The 9281-nt window shown below is 31.3% G+C and overlaps 1 pseudogene; it reads right to left on the minus strand.

Moving 5' to 3' along the window:
• Positions 1-2993: 2993 nt before the first annotated feature.
• On the minus strand, positions 2994-3707 carry LOC145822480 (secreted RxLR effector protein 161 pseudogene; annotated as a pseudogene).
• Positions 3708-9281: the final 5574 nt, after the last annotated feature.

Here is a 9281-nt window from a genome sequence, read left to right on the forward strand (position 1 = left end):
TTGAATCCACACTCTCTCTCTCTAAATGGAGTCTCACTCTCACTCTAGAATGTATTCTCAGATTTTTGCACTAAGGGATAAAAGAAATGAGCTCAAAAGGAGTTTAAGGCCCATATATAAAGCTATGATGTCAAAATGCATTAATTGGATTATTAAGCTAGCCAAACACAACTTAACGAATCAGACTGAATCAATTTTTAATAAAATTTGCCAAATGATTCTAAAAATTCCAAATAACACATTGGTGTAGTCGATTTCGGTTTCGGATGCCGATAAGGCTTTCAATTTTCATATCAAAGCGGAATTCTAAACAGATATTTCTACAAGTAACAGATAGAAAGCCAAACCTCATGCAATTTACATAATAATCCTTAATTTATTTTATTCACTTAATTAACATCATTAATTACTGATTAGTAGCTAATTACGGGTCCGAGTTATTACACCCATGTATGTCATCACAGCTTATTGGACCTCGCATATTTTGTACATTTGCTTCTGCAGCCCCTAACTATATGATGTTCTGTTAAGAGGCCTTCGGTAATCCAAGGGTTACTGGCCGGTTACGATGCTAAACCCATAGGGGCGGGTTCAGGTCGTGACACTCTCAAATCTAACTGTTCTCTTCCTCTTTCTTTACTCTTCTCTCCTCAACAAACTCCATCTCCATCGCAGCCATCGACAGCTCTTCCTTACTGCCGTATCTCCCCCCACCGTCTCTATCTTCTCCCATATCTCCTTTCGCGATCAGATCTACTCTATCATCTCCCCTTTCTCTCTCTCTCTCTCTATATACACACACACACATTGATAGATTTACAAATCTCTATTTTGTTTTGTACTTATGGTATGAATATGTGATTATTGAACACAAGCCCAAGAAATCTTTCATGGTAGGTCTGATTAGGGTTTGTTTCATCTAGAATCTTTGATCTTTCTCTGTGTATGTGTGTGTATATATATATATATATATAATAAACAAATACATACAACCCATACACATGTAATAAGAGCTTATTGAAGATCAGGGTTTTGTTTTCTGATATATATTCCATCTTTCTGTCTCTCCGTTTTTCCTCTGTTTTGTTTTCGTCATTTTCAGTAATATAGTTGATGCAAATATATGTTTCTTGAATATCCTTATGTTTATGTATGTACTTAATGTTGTGGGAATTGAATAATAATTATTTAAAATCAATTTTATAGAATAAAACTGAAAGCAAAATAGATTCTGAAAAATAGGTTTTTACAATTCAATAAAACTATATATACATATATACAGAATAAGAAGAAGATGAAGAAAATGGTCCAGAAAATAGCCTGTGTAATTGTGAGAGGCACGTCAAAGACATTGTCCTAAAGTTGTTATGCGCTCCCTCCGTGTAGGTTTTAATGATCACAAACGACTCCAAGATACTTTACAAGATCTGACATAATGCATAGTTGCCCCAGAAGAATTTGCCAATAATGTATCGATTGACTAGAAATTAGGGATGCAACTCGGGCGGGTTCGGTCGGGTTGGGGGTCTGCCCAAGCCCCACCCGAATTGTATTTGGCACTGCCCAAGCCCGCCCAAGCCCGACCATGAACCCGAACATTGTTGCCCAAGCCCGGCCCAAGCTTTGTATTTTGAACTCGGGTTGCCCGAATTGCCCGAATTGCCCGAATAGCCCGAGTTCAAAAACCTGTAAGTAGATCTAAGGGTAGACATAAAAGATGCTAATCTAATGGTAGAAAACTAACCAAAAAAAAATAAAAAATAAAAATTAAGACTAACTCTTTTACTTAATAGAAGACTAACCAAAAAAAAAAATAAAAATAAAAATTAAGACTAACTCTTTTACTTAATTTATATATATTACATAATTTATTAAATTATATATATATTATATATTATATATTATATAATTTATATAATATATTAAATTGAATTCGGGTTCGGGTTGCTCGGGTTGGCCATTGGTTCTGCCCAAGCCTGGCCCGAATTGCAATTCGAGCATCAAAAATCTGCCCAAGCCCGTCCAGATTACAAGATATAGTTGCCCAAGCCCTAAAAAAACTCGGGCTGGGCTCGGGTTGCTCGGGTTGAGCCCGCCCAAGTTGCACCCCTACTAGAAATATAGAATATAAAAATATAGTAAAGATGAGAGAGAGAGAGAGAGAGAGAGAGAGAGAGAGAGAATATTGTATGTAATTTTCCCAATGTTAGAGTCCTGTATAAAAAGGCTCTATGGTGTTTGTTAGGAACAGAAACACTTATTGCTTTTGAAACCAAACACATATTTAAAATTTAAATAAATAAGACTATAAAAAGAAATAAATAAATAATTAATAAATAATAAATAATTAAAGTTTTGAAGCTGTTAGGAAATCTCCAATAATCTCCCACAAGATTCAAAACTTTGTAAAACCGTCAAATAAATACAAAATAAATAAAAATAATATGGGCAACTTTAAAACCATACAACGTGTGTATGTGTTTTTGAAACTTGAACCTCACTTAGTGTTAACAGTTTCATTCTGAAAGAATCTTAGTGAACCAGTGAATCTTGAACTAAATCCCTTTTACCAGAATTCAACATGTCACACATATGGTATCATACATAACTGTGGCGCAGGTTAGCACTATTAGCAGCCATGTGCTTAATTTTGATTCCTATGAGTGTTTTAGGAAATAGCCCTATTCTTACGACCGCACTTCACGACGCTTTCACTTAGGGAATCCTCCAAAGATAGAAGTGACAGATGTCTATCTTGCGATAGTTTGCCCACCTCAGATTCATTTAGAGTAAATACTCTTCCTTAGCCATCACATTTACATCAGCACTGATATCTTAGGGATGAGCAGGAGAATATAAATAATAAGTTTAATAAAGTCTCTTTCTTTAAAGTGTTGGAATACGAGTCACACTATAAGGATTATTCCTACCTGTTGAACTTCTTTCATGGGATCTCCAATCACAGAAGTCGGGTTACTTCCTTAGTTGACTCCTTATGGGCTTAGACCCATCTCCCTCGATAAATCTAAGACTACACTCTTAGATAAATCTTTTGTTAACTGATCAGCAATATTCTTTTCAGATTTCACAAAATTCAAAGACACAACATTTTTATTCACCAAATTTTTTTTTATAGATTTATACCTCACTTGCATATGTCTATTCATCTTTTTATTAGTATATGCTTGTCTCACAAGTTCTATTACACCCTTATTGTCACAATGTATGGAAATAGCAGGTATAGGATTTTTCACAAGTGAAATATCAATGAGTAAATTTTTAATCCATTCAGCTTCAATATACGTAGTATCTAAGGCTATAAGTTTTGATTCTGTTGTACTTCTAGAGATAACGGTTTGTTTTTTAGAACCCCAAGATATTACTGCTCCACCTAACATAAATATATACCCAGTAGTAGACTTAACATCTAAGTTATCTGTTATCCAATTAGCGTCGCTATAACCTTCTACCATAATAGGAAAGCCACTAAAGTAGAGTGAATAATCTAGAGTTCTTCTTAGATATTTAAATAATCTTTCCACAGCAATCCAATGATCTTTACCAGGATTATGAGTATGTCTACTTAATCTCCCAATAGTACATGCAATATTAGGTCTAGTCTTATTAGCAATATAGAGAAGTGATCCAGTAATTTGAGAATATCTACGTTGAGATACAGGTATACCATTATTTTTCTTCAAATTCATGCTAGAATCAAAAGGAGTTGAAACAAGTTTGAGATTATAATAATTAAACTTTTTTAACATTTCTTTTAGGATTTTAGATTGATTCAATGTAATACCTTTGGTTGTTTTCTCTAATTTCATACCCAAAATTATATAAGCTTATCCTAAATCTTTCTTATCAAATTTTGAAGATAAATAAGATTTCACATTTTTAATTATCTCTAAATTTGTTCCAAATAACAAGATGTCATCAACATATAAACACAAAATAATACATTCTCCATTATCTTCTTTATAGTATACACATCTATTATGTTCATTGATCTTAAAACCAAATTCTAGAATTATCTTATCAAACTTTTCATGTCACTGTTTAGGAGCTTGCTTAAATCTATACAAAGATTTAACCAACTTGCAAACTTTATGTTCTTGATCTTTAACTACAAAACCTTCAAGTTGCTTCATATAAATTTCTTCATCTAAATCTCCATTCAAAAAAGCAGTTTTAACGTCCATTTGATGAATTTCTAAATTATAAATGGATGCTAGAGCAATTAAGATTCTAATGGTTGTAATCCTAGAAACAGGTGAATAAGTATCGAAATAATCCTCTTCTTTCTTTTGTGTAAATCCTTTGGCTATTAATCTTGCCTTATATTTATCTATACTTCCATTAGGTTTTAATTTCTTCCTAAATACCCATTTGCAACTAACAGCTTTACTCTCAGGAGGTAGATTAGTCAACTCCCAAGTATTATTTTGAAGTATAGATTCAAATTCACTATTAATGGCTTCCTTGACATAGCTTCTATAAAAGTATTTGGTTCTCCTTCAGTTAAAAAAGCATAAAAATCATCTCCAAGGGTTTTCTCTATTTTAGTTCTCTTATTTCTTCTAGGTTCTATGTTTAGATGTTCAGAATCATCTCTCAAAGAAATAACACTAGTACTAGTAGTAGAAGTTCTATTTATAACCTGATTTGAGATCCTAGTTTTATATTGAAAAATATCTTCAAAAAATGTAGCTTCACAAGATTCAATTATTGTATTATTAGTAATTTCACTAATTTTAGAATTTATTACTAGAAATCTATTAGCACTACTATTTTGAGCATATCCTATGAAAAAGGTATCAATAGTTTTAGGTCCTATTTTCTTACGTTTAGGTTTTGGAATTGCTACTTTTTCTAAACACCCCCACATTTTCAACATTTTGAGATTAGGTACTCGTTTTTTTCCAGATTTCATAGGGTGTTTTATCATTATCATTCACAATTACTTTGTTTAATATAACACAAGCAATGAGTATCGTTTCCCCCCACAAGCTCTCCTGTAAACCATAACTAATAAGTGTTGCATTTATCATATCTATTAAAGTTCTATTTTTCCTTTCAACTATCCCATTAGATTGTGGAGAAGAAGGTGGGGTTACTTCATGAATAATTCCATGTTCTTCACAAAAAGTACTAAAGGTACCTACATTATATTCACATCCTGTATCAGATCTAAGTTTCTTAATCTTTCTTTCTAATTGATTTTATACTTCAGCTTTATAAATTTTAAATTTACTAAACACTTCATCTTTGGTTTTAATTAAATATAAGTAACAAAACTTAGAACAATCATCTATAAAGATTACAAAATATTTATTTCCTGCTCTAGTTAGTGGTCTATTAGAATCACAAACGTCACTATGTATAAGGTCTAAGAGTTGTGAATTTCTTTGTACAGATTTATAAGGTTTCTTAGGCCGTTTTGCTTGCACACATATTTCACATTTGCGTTTAACATCAATAGATGATTTAGGTACTAATTCTAAATCCATCATTTTCATAATTTTCCTTAAATTCACATGTCCAAGTCTTCTATGCCACAAATCACAAACTTCAATATTCAAGATATTATGAGAGATATAATGAACTTCAAAAGATACATTTAATTTAAATAAACCATCACATACAAAACCTTTACCAATAAAAATATCATTTTTACTTATTACAATTTTATTCAATTCCATTAAAATTTTGTAACCTAACTGTACTAAGCACGATCCACTAATAAGATTTCTTCTAACTTTAGGAACATATTGCACATCTCTCAAAGTCAAGATTTTTCCAGAAGTCATCTTCAAATCTATATCTCCAATGCCAAGTATTGGTGCAATTGATCCATTTCCCAAAGTTACACTTCCTCCACTTGATTTCTGGAAAGTTTTAAAATAACCACAATCAAAACACACATGTATATTAGCCCCAGAATCTACCACCAATCTTAATATTCAAAAGTAGAATTAATTTCAGGATTATACCTAAAAGATGGTCCAGCAATTTCTTTTTTCTCCAAAATCATATTCACTTGAGCATTATGACCTTAATTTCTTTACTTATTGTTGAACCTTGGTTTATACTCATCAGTTTTCTTAAAAAAAACAATCCTTAACATAATGATTAGTTCTTCCACATATATAGTACAACCTTTTGTCACTCCCTTGTCCTTTAAAATTATTAGCATTGGCTTGGTAGTTGTTATTACGATGTTTGCCATTTTGACCTCTAGATTTAAATTTAAGTTTGTTCTTGAAAATATTACCTTTAGGTCGAAAGTTATTCCTATTGTTAGAACTATTCTTATTCTCATTCTCCACCACATTTACCTTAGGCGTTTTCTCTTTTCCAATTTCTAGATTTGATCTATGCTTCTCTTATACCCTAAGTGCATTGATTAGTTGAGTTAATGACTCCTTGTTTGTGCCTAAGACAATTAACAAAGTCATTCCAAGATAGAGGTAATTTATTGATAAGGCAAGACACTCTAAACTCCTCACTAAAAGTTATCCCTTTCTTTTATACTTTTCTAAGTAGTTCTTGAAACTATGAATTTGGTCTCCTACACGTATGTCATCTTTCATTTTATACCCATTAAAATTAGAGACAATGAACCTATCAATACCAGCATCTATAGTTCCATATTTGGCCTCTAAGGTTTTCCATAATTCTTTTGCAGTTGAGGTGGTTGACTGATATACATCATATAAATGGTCAGACAAGACACTAAAGATTCTGCTATAATAATGAAATTCGATTTGTTTGGGTGACAACCAAGATCCAACAAAATCCTGATCTTCTATGGTAGACACAGGACCCAACACGGTCAACCAATCTTTTGTTTGTTTTTTTTTTCATATTTCAAAATTGTTACCGTTAAATTTTTCAGGTTTCACATTAACAGTTTCTTCTAAATTAGTTATAAAAATAAATTAGTTAAGGTACAAGAGAGTAAACAATTATAAAATCTGTAAGAGACAACAATCACAAATGTTATTAAATTTGTAAATGACAATTAGTTGCCAACAATTTAAGGATAGATATAAAATGTGGCAATTTGATACAAATCAAATTTGAACACAATAATTTATAACATAAACAATGCTAATTAAATATCATGAATCTGAACAAAATAATTTATCATATGAAAATTTTGATTTTACTTTACAACTTTCCTAAGAATAATTAATAATTAAAAAAAATAAAAAATAAAACATAAAATAAAACATAAAAAAACTACACAGAATCAAACGCAGTTTACACTACTTCCGAAATTAATTGAATAGAATTAATACTTCATGCAAATCAATGCAGTCTAACAAGGTCACATGTACAATACAAACAATTTTTATATTGTATTGTAATCAAACAAGGGACGTTTGCTGAATTGATTGTGTGAAAAGAAAAAAAAAAAAAAATTTTTATATGTTACAATGCAACGCAATAGATTTAATTGAGAAAAAAAAATTAATTTCAGAAAAAATTTAACAGTGTTTGTGCACAACAAATCAAATTATAGAATATAGTTAAAGAAAAGACTGAATAAGTTATAGACTAACGACTTTAAATTGTTGTGGGAGTTGAATAATAATTATTTTAAATCAATTTTATAGAATAAAATCTAAAGCGAAACAGATTCTGAAAAATAGGTTTTTACAATTCAATAAAATTATATATACATATATATAGAATAAGAAGAATATAAAGAAAATGGTTCAGAAAATAGCCTGTGTGATTATGAGAGGCACGTCAAAAACGCTGTCCTAAAATCGTTATGCACTTCCTTCGTGTAGGTTTTAACGATCACAAACGACACCAAGATACAACCCAAAACTTTACAGGATCTAACACAATGCACAGTTGCACCAGAAGAATTTGCCAATAATGTATCGATTGCCTAGAAATATATAATATAAAAATACAGTAAAGAGAGAAGAGAGAGAGAGAGAGAGAGAGAGAGAGAGAGAGAGAGAAAAAAAAAAAACAGAGAACGTTGTATATAATTTTCCTAATGTTAAAGTCCTGTATTGAAAGGCTCTATGGTGTCTTTTAGGAACAGACACACCTATTGCTTTTGAAACCAAACACATGTTTAAAATTTAAATAAAGAAGACTATAAAAAGAAATAAATAAATAATAAAATATAATAATAAATAAATAATAATTAAAGTTTTGAAGCTGTTAGGAAATCTCCAACACTTAAAACTCTATCTTATGAACAATGTGATTACGGTTTGTTTGACAATCTTGTATGGTGTTGATGGGTTTTAAAGGATTTGGGGATGATGAGTTCTTGAATTTTGGATTTAAAGTTTTAGGGTTTGAGGAGTTGTATATGTATTATGTATATGGACAAATGCAAATCACAGTGATGCCAGATGCTCTGTTCCTTGAACTTTTCATCACTATTTCTTGAAATCCAGAGAATTGCTCTGGCCTTTCCAGGGACAAATCCAAATCACTGTGAAGCCAGATGCTCTGTTTCTTGAACTTTTCATTACTGTTTCTTAAATCTAGAGAAAATCCAGATAAATTCTCTAGAAATCTAGAGAAAATCTCTAGACTCTGGCCTTTCCATGGACAAATGCAAATCACAATGAAACTAAATATTTTGTTCATTGAACTGTTTGTCCATGGAAATCTAGAGAAAATCTCTAAACTGGAATCCAGAGAGAAATTTTTTGGAAAGTTTAGAGAAATTCTCTAGATATATGTATATTGGTTGTTGTTATTGTTTATTTGGGTGATTGATTTGTGTATTACCCATCGTGATTGGGAAGACAAAGAAATTTTCTGGTGTTTCTGGAACTCTTCATTATTGTTTCTTGAAATCTAGAGAAAATCCAGAGAAAATCTCTAGACAGGAATCTAGAGAATTTCTCTGGCCTTTCCATGGACAAATCCAAATCACAGTGAAACCAGATGCTCTGTTCCTTGAACTCTTCATTACTGTTTCTTGAAATCCAAAGAAAATCTAAAGAAAATCTCTAGACTGGAATCCAAAGAATTTCTCTGGGAAGGCTAGAGAAATTCTCTGAATATATATATATTGGTTGTTGTTGTTGCTTATTTGGGTTATCGATTTGTGTATTGCACATCGCGATTGGGAAGATAGAGAAATTTTATGGTTTGAACTCAGAGAAATTCTCGCGAAAATCAGAGAAAATCTTTAGACTAGAATCTAGAGAAATTTTCTAGCCTTCCTAGAATTTCTCTAAAGAGAAATTCCATGAGAAGTTTAGAGAAATTTTCTAGATTGAATTTTCTCTAAA

This window comes from Camellia sinensis, chromosome 1 (assembly GCF_055761805.1).
Source record: "Camellia sinensis isolate YWXY chromosome 1, ASM5576180v1, whole genome shotgun sequence".
Lineage (NCBI taxonomy): Eukaryota > Viridiplantae > Streptophyta > Magnoliopsida > Ericales > Theaceae > Camellia > Camellia sinensis.